The sequence below is a fragment of the Stegodyphus dumicola genome, chromosome 8, assembly GCF_044657685.1.
Source record: "Stegodyphus dumicola isolate Sdum_Otavi_A_Nest chromosome 8, ASM4465768v1".
Lineage (NCBI taxonomy): Eukaryota > Metazoa > Arthropoda > Arachnida > Araneae > Eresidae > Stegodyphus > Stegodyphus dumicola.
This window is the reverse complement of record NC_140775.1, coordinates 8,765,299-8,786,256: the sequence shown is the minus strand read 5'-3', so window position 1 is coordinate 8,786,256 and position 20,958 is coordinate 8,765,299. Positions and strand designations below refer to the sequence as shown.

The following is a 20,958-nucleotide window of genomic DNA, read 5'->3' as shown; positions in this document are numbered from 1 at the left end:
CATTAAAATTCTAAATTAAACTGATGTGAAACACATGATTATAATTAAAATTTTTTGCAATTAAAATGCATTAAGGTTCACTGCAAAGCACAAAATTATGCAATTTGAGGATATTTAGGGAAATGATAAGAGAAATTTGGGTGGAAATTAAGGGTATAGATTTCTAAATAGATTAAAAATAATAAAAAGGAGCTGAGTCAGAATATTTAAGAAAGACTGATAAATAACATTTTAAATATTATTAAAGTTACATTTATTTAAAGAATTAAAAACCTTACTATGTTATGCCATGTTTCTAAGTATACAATATTTAAAAAAAAAAAAAAAAAAAAGAGAAAAGATAATTTCTATAAACCTTTCATAAAACATGTGAAAAATATATATTTTTTTTATTATTATTATTTCTCAGGCTTACTTAAACTTAGTCAAAGACACAATCAAATGCAATCGTTCACCTTGCATTAATGGAACCCTTAAATTCATTCATATTTCTCAGTCTCAAAATTTTGCTAAAAAATTGTAAATCAAACACTACTGTTGGATGAATGTTGAAAATAATTCATTGCAATGGATTACATGCATAATTTTCTGGTATAAAAAAATTCTGGCTAATATTTAAACTTTATACAATATTGATAAATTACTTTATATTGTACATAACTGATGGTACAATAAGAGATGGCTAGGAACTCCCTTTATAAGTGCAATTATTTCATTGTAACTTTAATAACACTTATTTAACAAACATTCTCTATTTGTAAAAAGCAAATTTAAAGTTAATTATTTGTAATTCAATTTCATTTAAAATTTAATTAACTTTAAATTTGCTTCTTATGAATAGAGAATGTTTATTAAATTTAACTTTACTATATTCCTTTAATAACACTTGGTTATTTCATCAAAATGTCGATATATGCACTGTGCAAAAAAAAAAAGAGGACAGTTCTATATCTCCCATTCTACTGGGTCGATTGACAAAATTCAACTTCCATTTTTAATATCTTGAAAGCGTGACTTAGGGCATGTATTAGATTTATATTTAGCATTGTTCTAATATAGGTATTTCTATACAAAATCAGACTTTTCCTGAAATGGCATGCCAACTTTTTTCCATATTTCAATTCTATGACTCAAATTATGCCAAAGTGCCAAGTTTTGTAAAAATCGCACAAGTAGTTTTTAAAGTTTAACTCGTCAGTGTTAATTGAATTTGAAATATGTTTATTAATATCTCTTTTTTTATTAAGCTTGCTTGATTCCTTCTTCCAGAATTTGAAATTTAGGCTTAGTCCAAATATAATTCGCACACTTTTCATATTTATTTTAAAAATTTGTACTTTTAAATACTTTTTATAAATTTTTCGAAAAATTTTTGTATTATAGCCTATACAATTTTTTAAATCATCTTAAAAGTAGATGTATTTCTAGGCACACCTGCAAAAATTGGAGTTTTTTAATCAAAATTTTCTAAGAGATACAAGAATTTACATATTGGTGCATTTCAAAATTTGGCATATACACCGAAGAGCCATCATATTATGACCACCTTCTATCTATAACAATGGTTTCATCCAGGAAGCAAACCATTGCATGTGTGTGGCTGATGTTGGAGTATATAAAGCGGCTATGCATTGTCTTTCGAAACATAGTGCAATTAGCAACATAATGGAAAAAGCAACTGATTTATTAGACTTCGATAAAGGTCAAATTGTTATAGCTCGGTGACTAAAGATGGTTCTACATGTTATTAACAGGGTGGCCATAATGTAACGGCCTTTGGGTGTATGTTATAAGCGATAATAATGCCAAATGTGGTTTACACACTTTGTTAAAATTATTTGAAAGTATAAACAATGACTTTTTTTTCTGCTTGTGTTCAATAAAGAAAAGGAAAATAGGTTGCTATAAATTCAGAAGTTTGCCATTCGTGCAAACTGAAAAAAGTGTACCAAGATAAATTTTTGAATTTCTCCGTAAATTTCGCACTAAATTTTACAGAATTTAATATTTAGGTTCAATTTGAGTCACAGAATCGAAATATGGAAAATAATTGGTATGTCATTTCAGAAAAATCCGAATTTGTGTCAAAATACCTATATTAAAAATATGCTATGTATATATAAATCTAATATATATTCTAAGTCATGCTTTCGAGACATGAAAAATGCAATTTGAATTCTGTCAATCGGCCCAGTAGAATGGGAGATATAAAACTGTCCCTTTCTTTAGTTCAAAAGGGCAGTTTGCCCAGAAGGACTATTAATTTCATTTTGGCATTCTGCATTGAACTGTCGATTCAATTTTCAAACTGTTGCCACCAAATATTGAGCCCTGTATTATATTTAAAGAAATTAAATAATGAAGAATCTGCATAAATGTGTGTATGTTTCTCGCATTGTGATAAAATAACAGTATTTAGAGCCATCAAATTTTGAAAAACGTGTGTTTCCGTCCGAATATGAGCATCTGGAAGCCCAAATTTGGAAATCGTTTTATTATCTGTTTCATATTTTGTAAAGTTTTAACAATTTTTTTTTATTAACAAACTCAACGATTTCAAAGCCAGCAATGGTAACACTGTACGGGGGGGGGGATTATCTTCAGCACACGAGACTGTGTATCGGAAGTTTTACAGATATGCTCATTTTAAAATTATTTTGGGATATTGCTCTTGAACTGAATTTTATGTTTTAAGTGCGAAGAACATGATATTTGATAAATAAAGGTAACACACAAAACATAAAAAAAAAGCCACAAACTTTCCATTTTTATTTATTTTGTGCAGTTGCCATCAAACATGCTGAGCATGATATACTTAAATGTGCCCCAACTCATCCACTTTAGCAGCTGTGGGTTCACGTGCTGGAAAGCTTCAAGCAGACTTGTCCGCATGTGGGTTTTCTTTTCCCCATGTGAAGATTTAGAGAAAAGAGCACACCTACAGGAATGGTGGAGAAGGCCTGCAATAAGATATTGTATGCTTCCTGCTGGATATTTAAGTCGTCATAAGTTAGTTCATTGATGGCCACTGGCCGAAATGCTTGCAGGCTAAAGTCCATTTTCATATGGAGTTCATTTAATTCCAAGTTCTGCAGCATACTTTCTCCTCGACTTGATGGGTGACTGATGGAATAACTTTAGCATGTTTTTCTTTGGGATGATGGCTGACCACAGTGGGGACAACCAAAACACTTCTCATACATAAACCTCTCTGTCACAAGATTTAGAACTTGGTGGCTTGTTACCAAACCTTTCAGGAAACCTACCCATAACCTGTGTCATGTTTTTGTTGTTAATGCTTGCATTCATGTGTCTGCTTGAAATAGTTTTTAGATACATGCATCATGCCAATAAATACCTTGAACTCTGAAAATATTTATATCAAAATTTAGTTTTAATTATGGATGTTTCAAAACACTTTTAAAATAACATCCAAAAGTAACAAAAACATTTTAAAAATAACATCCAAAAGTAATAAAAACATATACCGGACCAATTCATATGCCGAGATTTGCCAACTAGCAGTGTTCAGAGATCTTAACTTCATGGCCATTGGCTGGGAAAATTTACTATAAACATATTGCTCAACAGTTACTACGGAAAAAATGATTTTTACAATTTTTCATTACTGACAAATGTGCAACAGCAAGAAAAATAAATGATGAGTATTTTATAGGACATCTATATAAAAGGAAGTACTAGTACACTGTTTCCTTAATCATAACTACAAGCAATAATGTTCAAGAGAAAAATGTCAGTTTCTGGAATTACTATTACAGATTTTAATTTTCGATGGCAATAACTGATTGCAGAATGTCTAAGACAGCTTTTGAGTATGTACGATTGTAGTTCAGCTATTAAATTTCTTGAGGCAGGACAAAAGTGTCACTTAATTTGCCACCTCAAAATTAGAGTCAATGACAAATATTAACTGTTAAAGGCTGCAGAAGGTGGTAGTGCTGAGAGAAAATAAATATGAAATAAGAAAGAGAAAGCAAATAAATATGAAATAATAAATGAGAGTAAACAAATATGAAAATAATGAATAAAAATATAAAATAACGCTAATACTAAATAAATATGAAATAATGCTAAAACTTTGTTCTCTTTAGCAATTTTGCAGAAAATGCTGCCTGTATTCCTGCAGGTATTATAATACAGTTCCTTCCATATCTAGCAAATTTTACAGCAATATTTTAGAACTAAATTCAGGACCAAAAAAAAAAAAGTCACAATTCATCTTTAAAAATTTCGAAACCTGAAATAAAACAAAAAGAAAACATTCGAAAATGGCAACATTGCTGGACTGAAAGATTATTATGAGCATGGTTTCCTCAAGAATGTGTTATGTGCATGGCTACCAGGATTTGGCACATTCTGAAATCTGACAACTTCTACTAAGGTGGTGTTGCAATAACATGGCAGTACTTTGACGCAAAATTGGTGCCAATCCTTTTTGACACCAACATCGGCACCAATTTCAAGACGATGCAGATCCTTCCACCCTCTACAGAAAATCAAAACAAGAAATCAAACATTTACACAAACTCTGTGTCCATTTACACTTTGGCCTATTTAAAAAAAAATCTGAGAATTGCACAAACTAGGCATTGCCAACTAATTTAACTTTACCCATGTACACATTAACTTATTTTAACTTCAAATTAATTGGAATTGAACAAACTAGGCACTGCACTATTTTAACTTTATCTATATACACATCGACCTATTTTAATTAAAAAAAAAAAAAAAAATCAGAGAATTGAACAACCAAGGTATTACGCATTAAATTTCACTTTTTCCGTGTACACATCGATCTATTTTCACTTCAAAATCAGAAAGCTGAAACAAACTTAAAACTATCATGTTAATGTCTACATTTCGAATTTTAAGCCTAAAATATCTCCAAAAACATGGTTTTTACACATACAAAAACCACGTTTTGAACACACATTTTAAGCTAAAAATCCAAAACAAAAACTTTAGATAGCAAAAACATAACATTTCTAACCAAAAATATTTGACAAGAATCCATGTACACAGCGATATGTTTTAACTTTAAAAAAAAAAATCTACAAATTGTGCATTCTAGGCAGCGAAGGATTCTACAAACTACGAACACCTCGCTTCAATAAATTAACATAACAACAATAAATTTCAAAGAATACCATGTACACAGCATTCTGTTTAAACTTAAAAAAACATCTACGAATTGCACAATCTAGGCACTACGCACAAATCAACCAAATAAACTAAATTACAAACAATTCAAATAACAACAGAAATTCACAGTAAAAAACAATGAACATAACATTTTACAAAATAAAAACAGTAAAATAAAATGCACTTACCATAATACATTTGTTAATAAAACTTCGCCAGCCCCACGTCTTTGAAAAGTGCCACGATTTTGCTATATCACACGTCTTTCTGAGATTTAAAATTTTGAAAATAACGGTAAAAACTTCCTCCAAAGTTAACTTACTACACGAAAACCACAATCCAAATCGTAAACTCCACTGACAGCCACATACTTTACCAGCAACCATTTGACTACAAATTCATACAAGAACTATCAGAAACTGCCTTCTTCGTCTGAGTTCTCATAGCAGCTCCACATTTCAGACTCCGTTTTAAAAATCCAACAGAAATTCCAAAAATACACTTCAATCCTCATAAACACACCCGTGCACAAAAGACTCGTTAACAACTCCAACATCGTACTTCTTAATACTAAATTTACTTTCCACACAATCTAAAATACGCGACTGAAATCTTGCCACCACATCTATCATTGCAACATAGGCCATTTCAAAACACGCACATGAACCAACGAGCAATTAAACCACTCCAGCAGAAGATTTTTCAATGTCAACAGGGCTGCCATACAACATGCAATCGTGCCAAAAACCAGCACAGAACACATATCGTCACATTTGGTGACACTAGGGTGCATATAAGAGTAGAGCCGTAATTCAATTAAATATCTGGTCGTTTTGGCTCATCCGCTGTTAATGATGAATAAATATGTATAATAGCATCCCAGAAAGCCATAAATCCATTCCTTCTATTTAATGTACTCCTTCCAGCAATAAGAAATTATAGTTGTATCCGGAATAATATACTTATTTATAATACTAAGCAAACTTTTATGCACCACTTTCATAAAACATTATGCACGTGCAACCAAACCACAGCAATTCAAAATCTCCGGTCCAATCGAAAGGGTTACTATTACGAAAAATAGACAAAATCTTAACTTATCACAATACATTTGGCAATATTCGCAATTTCCCCCAAGACTAGTTTTGTCAGCATTATCAACATTAAGGTTACCAAGAAACCTACTTCACACAACGGGCTTCTAGATTTCATGAAAATTTAATATCACTTGTTGATTTTTTCAGACAAAAACCATGCGGTAAATTTCAGTAAATTTCAACCCAAAATATTTGTGACAAATTCGCACAACTCTCTTATTTTGCTTCTTTTCTTTATTTTATTTTGTGAAAATAATTTATGTGTATATACGAAAAAGAAAAATATCAAAAACTGTGAAGTGTGCATGTCTTATATGGAGAGAAAGTAAAAAAAAAAAAAAAAAAAAAAAAAACCATAAAAATAGGTAAGGCTCTAGCGTAGAATTGAGTGCCCCTTCGATTCGCGACAAATTTTGTTCTGTTTTGGCGATGAAACTCCATGTCTGGTTACCATGATAGTTTTAACTTGGTTTTAGCTTCCTGATTTTTTTAAGTGAAAATAGATTGATGTGTACATGGACAGCAAGTCTGTGCAATTCTTTGATTTCTTAATTTGGTTTTGTTTAGTGGTCATCTTGGAATTGCGCCTTCCTGGTGCCAATGTTGGCATCAAAAAAGAATCGCCCCCCCCCAAAAAAAAAGGACACCCATTTGTAAACTTTTACATAGATAATATTGGATGCATCTTTGTGATAGATATACAAATATCCAAACAAATCTTTCTCTTCAATGCTGGAAATGAGTTTGCAAATGCTTTTCTAAATTCACCAACAATTTTATTACATTTGAATGGGGTTTGGGGGGACTGCTAATTAATGCTACTTTTGGTTAATTTTCAGATCTAAACAGTTGTATCATAATTTAGGCATGCCACTTACCTTTTTTAGATTTCACTCAAGAATATTATGAAATGTGCACTCTGTGTGCATGAACACTAAAAGTTTCTGATTAAACATTACCATACATATGCTTAAAACTCGAAATATTAAAAAAAAAAAAAAAAAAAAAAATACATGTGTACAGTGTGCAAAAAAAAAGGGGGACAGTTCTTTATCTCTTGTTCCACTGGGCCGATTGACAAAATTCCAATTGCCTTTTTCATTTCTCAAAAGCGCGACTTAGGATATATATTAGATTTATATATAGCACTATTCTAACATAGGTATTTTGACACAAAATCGGACTTTTATTCAATTTTTTTTACATATTTCGATTCTACGACTCAAATTATGCCAGACTGCCAAGTTTTGTAAAAATCGTACGAGTAGTTTTTAAAAAATTAGCTCTCAAAATTTTAGCTACTCAATGTTAATTGAATTTGGCATATATTTATTAATATCTCTTTTTTTATTAAACTTTTTTGACTTTTCCTTTCACATTTCGAAATTTAGGCTCATTCCGAATAAAATTCAGCCACTTTTTTTTGTGTTTTATTTTTTTAATTTCTATTTTAAATAATTATTATAAATTTTTCGAAAAAATGTTTGAATTATAGCCTATCAAATTTTTACCGTCATCTTAAAGTAGACATATTTCTAAGCATACCTGCAAAAAATTATAGTTTTTTATTTAAAATTTTAAGATATACATGAATTTACATATTTTCGTGTTTTGAAATTTGGCATCTTTTTTTTTGAACGATAATAATGCCAAATGTGGTTTATGGATTTTGTTACAGTGAATTGTCACAGCTTTTTTTAACCTTAGATTTCAAATAAATTTTTAGGGAGAATTAATTATGTGAAATTTGTTCCCTCAATGATGCGTAATAAATATTTATTAATACTATGTGAAAAAGAAAATTTTTAAAAAAATTTTAGATGATATTATTCAAATTTTTAACTTTTTTTAAAAATTTCTTTCTTCTTTTTTTAAAAAAATACCTGTAAGAATAAATTTTTATCTTCATCGTATTATCGTCTGCTATTTTACTTTTACTTCGTTTAAATTGAATTAATTGAATTGTGAAGATGAAAGAATAAAATCAATTAGCTTTTACAATTAAAAGCACTTAGCTCATATAAGATTTCTTTATGTTGAATGAAAGAACAAATATCATTATTATCTTATCTGAATGAGTAATTTTTTTATTGTGATAAGCTGAAATGTAGAATTGGAATGAATGTTAATTTTTTCTATTCATAGCTTTTTAAATTCCATTCACTTTCAGCTTATCAGAACTCTACTATTTATATTTATTTTATAAAGTTTCTATTTCTTTAGATGATTAAAACACTTTAAAATATCTTATTTTTTGCTGTACACACCTGTTTGTTAGTGATATACTCTTAAAAAGTGACATACAAACCCAAAAGTGCGTGATAACCTTAGAGATTAGCAGTCTAATGTTTCATAGAGTTTCACTTTCTATAACTGAGGAGGAGATTTTGCACAAAATATAACTGATCAAACCAAACTACAGCTTTTGGAATCAAAAATAGTGTTCCAAAAAGTTCAGGTTGATGGAGTTAATTCATTACCTCAAAATTTTATCATTTTGGGATTGAAAATATTCTGCAAAATCAGAAATCAGACTTTTCCTGAAAATATTCTGCAGGTTTTATCATTTTGGGATCGAAAATATTCTGCAAAAAATTCCATTCAATTCGCTGTGTTTCTTTATATGATATATAATGTCTTTTATGTTCGATATATAAGCAAAAATGCATCTTCAGATTTGAAACTGATTTATCACATGATGTATTTAATACTTCTGAATACTTCAAATAACATGCCAAAATATTATGTTGCCATTTACTACAGAAATGTTTAACGACTGCAAAATTTACTAGAATGTAAGGTTTTACTTTTCTTTCCTGTTTGTAGCAAGTGCAGCAATTTAAAATTTATGTTTTGTGTTCAAAAATATTCTGTGACATTAACTGCATAATTTATTTCTAAACAAGCTGTTGCTTATGCTGAAAGAGCGACTGATACTACCATTCATATTTTTAAAGTACAGGATATTTTTATAGAAACATAAGATTTAGAATAATCATTTTTATAAAAGTCAAATTATGATATAAACATGCAGCCCTCTAGAGACCGAATTAATGGAAGTTCAATGGTTATGTAGAAATGATCCACAGTTACTTAATAGCTGAGTAGGTCAGCATGTTGTGTAGACAAATAAGAATAATTACATAAGCGACACCCAACATTCTGGATTCAATTACCAAAGAGGGAACAATGTTTATTAAATGAATTTAAGAAGTTTTTAAACATAAAATATCAATTCAGAAGTCAAACAACAAAAATCAGCGTTAATTCATAAAATTTTCACAGGACTAGTTTCGATGGTTTTACCGAACCATCATCTTCAGCTGCAAAACCGCAAATGAACAAGATAGGAAATAATGTTTAGATGAGATAAGAAAGCCTGGACAAGAATAAGCAAGTGGCGCCATCTGTTGGCGAAACCAGAACTAAAACATAATTTCTCTAAAAGCCGAAGGCAAATTTGGATTGGAATTAGGATCCTTAACTAGAACAGAAAGATTTTTATGAATGTGAAATGCCTTTAGAAAATCCAGTTCTCCAATGGAAGATGTTTTTTGAATAATTTTGGCAGCAGAAAATAATAAATAATAGTTTTTTGAATAATTTTGGCTTTTCACCCAACATTATTAATCAAGCAGTTAAAAAATTCTCATCTCAACACACTAAAAGCCACACTCTTATTTTAGGAGATTATAAAAATTCTGTTGTCATTCCCTTCTTTCCATCAATTAGCTATAAAGTTGCACATATTTTGCAGAAATTTAACTTTCGGGTTGTTTACTCTCCCATCAATAAAATTCCAACTTCTATACTCAAGGACCCCATTCCGGATATGAATTCCTGGGGTATTTATAGGATTCCTTGCCAGTGCGGTTTAATTTACATTGGCCAAACTAAGAGAGCCTTAAAATTTCGCATCAAAGAACATGAGGCATATGTTAGAAAAAAGGAAACACAGAAGTCTTCTGTTGCTCAACATTGTTGGTCCGAAAATCACACTTTCAATTTTTCTGCTGCCAAAATTATTCAAAAAACATCTTCCATTGGAGAACTGGATTTTCTAGAGGCATTTCACATTCATAAAAATCTTTCTGTTCTAGTTAACGATCCTAATTCCAATCCAAATTTGCCTTCGGCTTTTAGAGAAATTATGTTTTAGTTCTGGTTTCGCCAACAGATGGCGCCACTTGCTTATTCTTGTCCAGGCTTTCTTATCTTATCTAAACATTATTTCCTATCTTGTTCATTTGCATTTTTGCAGCTGAAGATGATGGTTCGGTAAAATCATCGAAACTAGTCCTGTGAAAATTTTGTGAATTAACGCTGATTTTTGTTGTTTGACTTCTGAATTAGTATTTATTCGGCGTGTTATTGTGTCTTAATAAAATATCAACTCATTTTTTATCCTAAAATGTATTTTTCTGCATAGCGTATTTTCCTTATATCCTTAAAATTCTAATTTAGAATGTAATTGTCAAGAACTGAATTCTAATCATTAGTAATATAATAAGTTATTATTATGGTTACTAATAAATCCTTCTTATAAAGTAATTGCAAATAAGTTGTCCTTTTCTATGCAAATATTTCTAATTTTATATTAATCAAGATTGCACAAGATATTATTTATTTGCACTTCAATTCTTACCGTCAGCTCTAGTAGAAGTTACAAATCACTTATGTTTAATTAAGGAATGTTTTCTAAGTTTAGAAACAGCGTATTGGTGCCGTAATAGCAATTCAATTATTGGCGCCATATCTTTCAAGTTTCTCCCGATTGGCAAGCTACATGATTTTTAATGAGTGTTCGGCTTTTTCTAGTAACTTCACATGGAAGTCGCGCTTAAACTAGGTTAGTTGGTTATTTGAACATAGAAAGAACATGGGTGCTATTTGGTTAAGATGCTTTCATAGAGGACCTTTGTAAACCTAGAACCTAGAAAACTACGAAAACCAACCATGCAGGATGGGTTAGACTTCGCAACAAACAATTAGTATTTAACAATCTTCAAATGCTAGGTCACTGGTGAGGCTCCAATTTAATATTTTATTTTTAAATATTTAAAATATTGTTGTATTCTTAGACATAATAAGCAGAATTTAAATTTTGTTAACTCGTTAGTAAACAACCAAGCCGTAGTGCAAATGAATATTCAATTTCTTTTGCAATAATTGTATTCACTTAATATTCTTGGGAATATGTGCTAAAGAAGGAATGTTCTCGGAAGATTAAAGAAGTGTTTCTGCAATTGCCCGAGTAGTTGACTTGTAAATGGCTGAGAATTAAGCAGATGACTTTTAATTTGCATTATTCAGTCAGAAAACGTATTCTAAATGTTTTGTATTGCACGACAATGCATCTTTTCATTATTCAATAACCAATCCGAGAGCCGATTCTGTTCTGAAAATAAGTATTTGTACTCAGTTGTCCTGCATGTTCTTCAAATTTATCTTCTGGTGATTTTTTTTCTTTCCCAAAAACTAAAGTTGCCTCTCAAAGGAAAATGTTTTTACATGGAAGAGACAAAAGGAGTATGACATCTACTTTTAGAGGCATGTCAAAAACAGATCTCTACAAGCCTTCTCTTTCATTACATGTTGTGCATTCAGACAGAATGTTGCATAAGCATAAATTCTATAATCTATTTTTATTAAACTATGATTACTTTATTAACATACAGTGAATATATACTAAACCTTTTACTTAAGCTTCAGTAATTTGGAATTTTTGACAGAATTGTTGTCGGAACTAAGATTTAGAAGATAAGTCAAATTGAATATTTCGATAATCCAATAAATTCCGAATTCTCAATATTTTCAGAGGGAGGGCAAATTTTTTCAGTTTTGGTCCATTATCCCAAGTCTATTTGCATCGATTCTTTATTTTTTCCATAAAAGCGAAAATCTTATGCATGGTATACATATAATGCATAACTTCAAATTAAAATTTAATACAGTCAATAAGTCATTAATCCGGACTCGTCCGGACTTCGGCAATTCCGGATTATAGATCATCAGTTTAAATATGGTATAATAGCATGCAGAAATTATAAAATTAAAAATATGAAACCGTAATTTATGAAATAAAGAACAATTATGATCTAAAGGGTATCGAAATTTACAAAAAAAAAAAAAAAAGAAACTTAATATTTATTTGTTTACGTTATTAAACATTTCTTTCAATGTAAGTTGTTTAAGTTGCTTTGTTTTATGTGATAATACTTTCTCTTTAATTCAATAAACAGACATAATTTCTTGTTCAGTTACAAAGTTCTGCTGTTCAAGTCCTATAATTGCTGTGTCGAGAATACCGACTAATTTTGTCAATCGAAATTTTTTAGTTTTCAATAACCTCTGTGTCACTTTCTTCACTATTGGAAGCGAATTATAATGACGAGGAATTTGATTTAAATCATATCAAAAATGGAGTACATCGAGATGAAATACTACATTTAGTAAGGAATTATAAGCTAAATAAAATAAAAACATCTGCCTTGAAGATAAGGATAGTGCTGACAGATCAACTTCCAATTAATTGCGTGCCGCAGCATCCCCCCCCCCTGCCACAGAGCAACGTGAAATTGATAAACAGATTTCAGAATGGTTAGAGAAACAAAGGATATGCCTTTATCCATTTTTTGCAGCAATTCCACTTTTTCTTTGATGGACATCGAAACATACTTTCGCTTTGTAGATCCTTTGGGAGGTTTGGAGCATCGGAAATTCTATTTGACGTAATCAAAAGTTCAAGCTTACATTTACAAAATTGCTCTAACAGTCCGCAAGAAATAATAAGCCAGATCCAATTCGAAGATTAAGGAACAACGCAATCTGCAACATTAACTGAAATAGATAATTAGATAATTTTAGCTTATACCGTCCGTTATACATGAAACGCACATGCGCACACGCATATGCACAACCGTAAAGATCTTACACGCATGCTTAAAAGCAGAAAGTTTTACACATTTTAAACTGATGTCTTATTTCATTTAACAATATTGCATACAGCGCCATTTTCCCCCTGGTGGCGAGTTTTTGAACTTTTCCCTTCCCCGCGGAAAATAAATTCCCATAACCTCCTTTACATGATTACCAAGTTTGATAACATATGGTCCGGTACTTTTCCTTTTATGATCAGTAGTTTATTATTTTGAAAGTGGAAATTTAATTATAACCACCATGTAAATTAAACTTTAAAAATTTGACAGTTTGGTTCAAGTCCCAGCTTTAAAAATATATATATAAATACAAATTTTTATATTAATTCTCTTAGAAAGAATATTTTAAGAAGATAATTTTTCTCTCGCATTATAGATTGCATATAAAAAAACATGATCTTTAATATGATTTAGATTCAGCCGATATAAAAAATCGGGTCAACTTGGTGATACAGTTGTTATTTCTTTGTCATTTAGTAAAAAATCTTTATTTCAAATATTTATCCTTTGGACTTTGCTTTAAAACTTTATTTATAGTTAAAATCTCTAGAAAATGAAAAGCTATCTTACACTGAAATGCAGTTGATGTAATTGATATTTTTTAAAAAATGACAAGAATGCAAAATTTATGGAAGTGTAACATTTGAAAAATCTCAATTTTCTTGTGGTGAGCATTGAAAATAAATGTAGAAGGAACAAATGTGGGGAGAAAAGGAAGCAAACATTTTAAGGGGATTTTGGCTGTCAGAAATACAAAGGTGTTTCGAAAAGTTAGATACTTTTGAATATAATTCAAGGAATACTTCAAGGAATTAATCAAGGAATCAAGGGTGTTCAAAGAGAAAACACTTGGACATGTACACTAGCAAATACAGTCAAAAGTCGTAAATTCGGACACCCATAATCCGGACCTCAAAGCTACAAACTTTTGCGCATGCGTCGCGTTGACGCATGCACGTAAGACCTTTATGGCTGCGCACATGCGTGTGCGCATGCGCAAAATACATTTACGAATGCACGTTTAATGTATAACAGACAATATAAGCTAAGCTAAAATTATTTAATTCAGTTAATGTTGCAGATTGCGTTGTTCCTTAATCTTCGAATTGGATCCGGCTTATTATTTTTTGAAGACAGTTAGAGCAATTATATAAAAGCAAGCTTCAACTTTCGATTATGTCAAAAAGAATTTCTGATTCTGGAGCTGCCAAAGGATCTACAAAGCGAAAGCATGTTTCGAAGTCCATTAAACAATAAGTGGAACTGCTGCAAAAAATGGATAAAGGCATATCCTTTGTTTCTCTATCCATTCCGAAATCTGTTTATCAATTTAACGCTGCTCTTCAGGGGGGGACGTCACGGCACGCAATGAACTGGAAGTTGATCTGTCAGCACTATCCTTATCTTCAGCGCAGATGTTTTTATTTTATTTGGCTTATAATTCCATACTAAATGTATTATTTCATCTCGATGTACTCCGTTTTTGATATGATTTAATTCAAATTCCTCGTAATTATAATTCGCTTCCGCTAATGAAGAAAGTGACACAGAGGTTATTGAAAACGAAAAAATTTCGATTGACAAATTAGTCGGTATTCTCGACACAGCAATTATAGGACTTGAACAGCGAAACTTTGTAACTGAACAAGAAATTATGTCTGTTTATAGAATTAAAGAGAAAGTATTATCACATAAAAAACGAAACAACTTAAACAACTTACATTGAAAGAAATGTTTAATAAAGTAAAGAAATAAATATTAAGCTTTTTTTTTTTTTTTTTGTAAATTTTGATACCCTTTAGATCATAATTGTTTTTTATTTCATAAATTACGATTTCATATTTTTAATCCTATAATTTCTGCATGCTATTTTACCAGGGTTAATCTTTGGATTATGTCAACTTTGAGATTTTTTGGCGAAAATTTGGTGACCAACCCTGCTACAGCAACCTGCTAGTTTTTGTTTGGATGCCATTTTCTTTTCACGAAGTAAAGGCTTTTAACTCAACATTTTTTTCCAACAATCTGCTAGCCAAATTATGCTTATGCTAGAACTTTTATGGAACAAAAGTGCTTAATCATAACAAAGATTAGGTGCGAAATTGGGAGAAAGTGCAGAATCGCAAACTGCTTGCCGCGTTTTTAAGAATTGCACATACACGGTATCCATGTACACGTCGACCTATTTTTACTTAAAAAAACATCCCAGAATTGCACAAAAATGGCATTGTGCACACTCTTGACTTTATCCATGTACACTGCTAAAGTCCTAGCTAGTAACCTTTATCGCCTTACCAAAATGTCGCCAAACTACCTGTTACCATATTCCAAAGATTAGCCCTTACCAGATTTATACTGATGATCTATAATCCGGAATCGCCGAAGTCCCGACGATTCCGGATTAACGACTTTTGACTGTACCATCAAATGAGCTTGTGCTAAAGGAAAAGACAAAAACGATATCATTGCAGATTAAAATGAAGAGCGACTGGTTTTCAACTATATGTTTGTATAAATTTAAATTACATTATAGAACATCATATCATCATAAATGGAGAATCCCATGATTTCTTAGTCGAATTATTTGAATATTCATGAATTTATCCAGTGATGTATGTGGATGTCACCTAAAGACGTTTTCCCTCTTGAGGAAACCAGTCTTTCCTTTCATCTCATGCCTTAAAATGCTTAGCCTCTAAAGACTGATAAAGGTTTACACCAAGTACTGATGAAATGGATTGAATTGGATTATTAAGTTACGGCAAAGCAGGGCTATCTGCCCTAAAAGGCCTTCGTGAAGAACTTTCTATGGGAAACCAGCTCGCATACACATTATAATGAGAAATACCATAAAAACACCCGTGCAATCAGCCCATTTTCGAACCCCGGAGCAAACTACCAGTTTTCAGTGATTTTTACCGCTCAGCCGTCGCTGGCTGTATGGAATGAAAGGCGATAAATTTATTTAAAATGAATGTCAGAAATATCAAGACGTTTCGAAAACATGGATGCTTTTTAATATACTTGCAGAATGCCTGAAGAAAAAAAGCAAGCCATTAAGAAGAAAAGAATAAATTTTTGCATAAAATTTAGTTTTTTTTTTTTTTTTTATTTAAAACTTTTTAATCTTATGATATTTGATTCTTGCGATTTCAAAAATAAAATATTTGACTAAAATATGAATAATATTTTAAGAAACTAAATGTAGGATGATAAAATTGTGTAAAGCAATCCTAAATTAAACTGTCAGATATATCTCTCTCTTATTTATATATCTTTTCTGAACGGAAAATTGAAAGGCGTGTTAACTGTGCTTTACTGTATTTTCTCTTTTAATATACAGTACAAAGTCTTTAATCCGGACTCGTCGGCACTTCGATTTCAGATTATAGATCATCAATTTAAATCTAAGATGGCATGCAGAAATTATACGAGGGCTATCCAGAAAGTAGATTACGTTTCCGTCTGTGTCCACTAAGGGCGGGGCTAGCGCGGCCATCTTGGGGTCAGAGCATTGCGCAGCTCAGTCTGCATCTAGCCGTGCTAGTGAGAGGTTCGTGCTGTGCTCCGTTCAGATACTGTGACGGTTTGAAATGTCTGCGTTAATTGAAAATTCCGCGAGCTGCGAGGTGCGCTCAGTAATAAGGTTTCTAACTGCAAAAAACTGTAAACCGATAGAAATCTATCGGCAGCTTCGTGAAGTGTATGGGGACAACATTATCACTGAAGGTGGAGTGCGTCAGTGGGTCATAAGATTTCAAAATGGCCGAACCAATGTTCACGACAAAGATCGAAGTGGGAGACCCAGCATAGTGACCGCCGAACTTCTCGAAAAAGTTGATGCTAAAGTCCGTGAAAATCGAAATTTCACAATAACGGAACTTTCTTTGAGTTTTCCACAAATTTCGCGAAGTTTGTTGCACGAAATCATCAGCGAAAAGCTTGGTTACCACAAGTTTTGTGCAAGATGGATTCCAAGAGATGCAAGAAGAGGTAACGAAGTGGTTGAAGGCGCAGGCGGCCAAATTTTTCGACGAAGGAATTTCCAAGCTCGTACATCGCTACGATAAATGCCTTAATTTGTATGGTGACTATGTAGAAAAGTAGTATTTGAGTGTGGCTTTCATCTGTATATAATAAAATTTGTTTCCTATACTTTGTTTATTTTTTTATTCCAAAACGTAATCTACTTTCTGGATAGCCCTCGTAAAATTAAAAATATGAAACCGTAATTTATGAAATAAACAGCAATTATGATCTAAAGAATATCAAAATATATAATAAAAAAAGCTTAATATTTATTTGTTTACTTTATTAAACATTTCTTTCAATGTAAGTTGTTTAAGTTGCTTCATTTTACGTGATAATACTTTCTCTTTAATTCTATAAACAGACATAATTTCTTCTTCAGTTACAAAGTTCCGCTGTTCCAAGTCCTGTAATTGCTGTGCCGAGCATATCGACTAACTTGTCAATCGAAATTTTTTCTTTTTCACTAACCTCTCTGTCACTTTCTTAATGCCTTTATCCATTTTTTGCAGCAATTCCACTTTTTGTTTGATGGACATTGAAACATGCTTTCGCTTTGTAGATCCTTTAGCAGCTCCAGAATTGGAAACTCTTTTTGACATAATTTATAAAATTGCTTTAACAGTCTGCAAAAAATAATAAGCCGAATCCAATTAGAAGATGAAGGAATAACGCAATGTGGAACATTAACTGAAATAGATAATTAGATCATTTTAGCCTTGCTTATACCGTCTGTTATACATTAAACATGCATGTGTAAACATATTATGCGCATGCGTTAAGGTATTATATGCATGCGTAAATGCTATGCATGTGCAGAAAGTTTGTAGCTTTGAGGTCCATATTATAGATCATTCCGGATTACGGACATCCGGATTAAAGACTTTGTACTGTATTCAGTTTTCAGATGCATCATAGTCTGGGACACAAAGTATTCTTCTGAAAGAAACGCAGGCTGATCTTTGGAATATGGTAACTGGTAGTTTGGCAACATTTTGGAGGCGATAAAGGTTACTACCTAGGACTTTGGTAATAATGTGAGAAGTACTCAGTTCCGATTACGCATTATTTTATGTGAGGGAAATGAGAGATCATGAGATATGTCATTTGACATTAATGGACGAATTACAGTTTTAATCGGAAAAGGGGGGGAATTTGGAAAACTGTGGTACTATATTATTTTGTATTAAGCTTCATTGTGTGATATGTGAAATCGTGGAAGTGTGCGTGCCACGTAATGAAGATTAGGTAAGTTAGTATTTTTAATCATTTGAGGATATTATTTGTATGCATTGTTCTAAATTTAAGGAGTAAATAAATTAATATGATATTATTGGAAAATTGTTATTAGCAATGATTTAGTTTAAAGTAATTAGGATTCTAATCTAATTTTTATTAATTTAATGTATGTGCTTATTTATATTTTAAGTAGTGTTTTTTAATTTAATTATATTTTAATTTAATGATCGTGATTTTGTGAGTTATATGTTTGTAGTATTTTGGAATACGTTTGAGTAGAATACGTTGAGTATTTTCATGCATTTTCGTGAAATTTTTCTAATTTATGAGAAAAAAGCAGTGTACATGGATATAGTGAAGAGTGTGCGCAATGCCATTTTTGTGCAATTCTGGGATGTTTTTTTAAGTAAAAATAAGTTGACGTGTACATGGTTTAGTGATATTTTAATTAAACGATAGTTATTTTGTGAATTTTGTGTTTGTAGAAATTTGGTATACGTTTCAGTTGAAGTAAATGTGCATGGAAGTAATTTAAATATTTGACACTTAGTAACCATTTGTAATGTTTGCGGTATGAATTCGTTGGTGACGTTTATAATATAATAGATAATTTAGAGGTAAAAGTTTTTGGATATTTTATTTATTTTATATGTGGAAATGTTCATCCTTGGAAACAGTATATACTTTTTCGCGATCAGGTAATTTCATATATGTGCTTTTTACCGAGTTTAAAGATTCACAGAATTTTTTTTGCATTTTCGTGCAAATTTTTGTAATTTATGAGAAAATAGCAGTGTAGATGGATAAAGTTAAGAGTGTGTGCAATGCCATTTTTGTGCAATTCTGGGATGTTTTTTTAAGTAAAAATAAGTTGACGTGTAAATGGTTTATGTGTATGTGCTATTCTGAAAAACGCACAAGGAGTTTGCGATTGTGCACTTTTTCCCAATTTTGCAGTTAATATTTGTCATGATTAAGCAGTTTTGTTACATAAAATTTCTAGCATAAGTGTAATTCGGCTAGTAGATTGTTGGAAAAAGTGTTCAGTAAATAAAAAGAAAAGAAACATGTCTTTACTTCGTGAAGGCAAAATGGCGGCGGAAAAAAAAATAGAGGTTTGCTGTAGCAGAGTTGGTCGCCAAATTTTTGCCAAAAAATCGCCAAGTTACCATAATCCAAAGATCAACTGAAACGCAATTCAAATAAATAAAATAAAATCCTGAAAAATGTATATTAATAAATATATTTAAAATGCTCAGTTTGAATGAAAAAATAGTAAATTTGAATAGCAACACAAACAATTAAAATAAAAGTCTAAAAATTACCTAAAAAAATAACTGTGATCACAAAAATAAATAAATTATAAAGAAAACTATTTGAATGCACCTTATATTTAAACTATGCAGTTCGAATGGGTAAATAGAAATTTTTAAAACAGTTATTCAAAAGAAACCATGCAACTTAAACAATTAAAATGAAATTCGAAAAAGAAAAAATAAATATTTAAAATAATAACATAAAAATATAATATAAAGAACATTATTTGAAAGAAAGAACATTGTTATTTTTTTTTTTTTTTTTTTCAGGGAAAAGGAAAAATAGGTTGCCTATATTAAGAAGTTCGCCAAGTGAACTATTGTTGGCTTAAACTGAAAAAAAAAAAAAAAAAAAAAAAAAGTGTCATAAATTTGTAAATTTCTCCGTAAATTTCACACCAAATTTTACAAAATTTCATATTTGAGCATAATTTGAGTCATAAAATCGAAATATGGAAAAAAATTTATCTGTTATTTCAGAAAAAGTCCGATTTTGTGTCAAAATAACTATGTCAGAATAGAGCTATATATAAATCTAATATATCCTAAGTCGCGCTTTTGAGACATGAAGAATGCAACTTGAATTTCGTCAATCGGCCCAGTAGAACGGGAGATATAGAACTATCCTTTTTTCTTTTTGCGCACTGTATATGAAAAATTGTTAGGCTATTTAATTACAAATTGTTTCATTAACAGGTATTTAGCGGCACTTACAAAATTCTTTTTGCATATATATTAATTTATTTTTAGTGCAAATACCATTTAAGATATACAACCGAAAACAATTTTAGAATTTATTAATTAAATACCTAGATAACTTCAATATTTTTGTTTATTTCATTCGCAATGCTGTTTTAAACCTCTCTTTCATAGGAGGAGTTGATGGATAAGCAACTATTTCCTTAACTCAGTATATTAAAAATGATATATTTATCTTGCGCCAATAGTGGTTGATCTTTACATTATGGTAACTTGGCGATTTTTTGGCGAAAATTTGGCGACCAACTCTCCTACAGCAACCCTCTATTTTTTTTTTCCCGCTGCCATTTTGTCTTCACGAAGTAAAGACATGTTTCTTTTCTTTTTATCTACTGAACACTTCTTCCAACAATCTACTAGCCGAATTACACTTATGCTAGAAATTTTATCTAACAAAACTGCTTAATCATGACAAAT

The 20,958-nt window shown here is 30.9% G+C and overlaps 1 long non-coding RNA gene across 1 annotated transcript in view; it reads right to left on the bottom strand.

Annotated features, from left to right (window-relative positions):
- The window catches only part of LOC146995638 (uncharacterized), a 38,573-nt gene that overhangs the window by 11,443 nt on the left and 6,172 nt on the right, over positions 1-20,958 (bottom strand). The gene's annotated exons all lie outside the window — the stretch shown is intronic.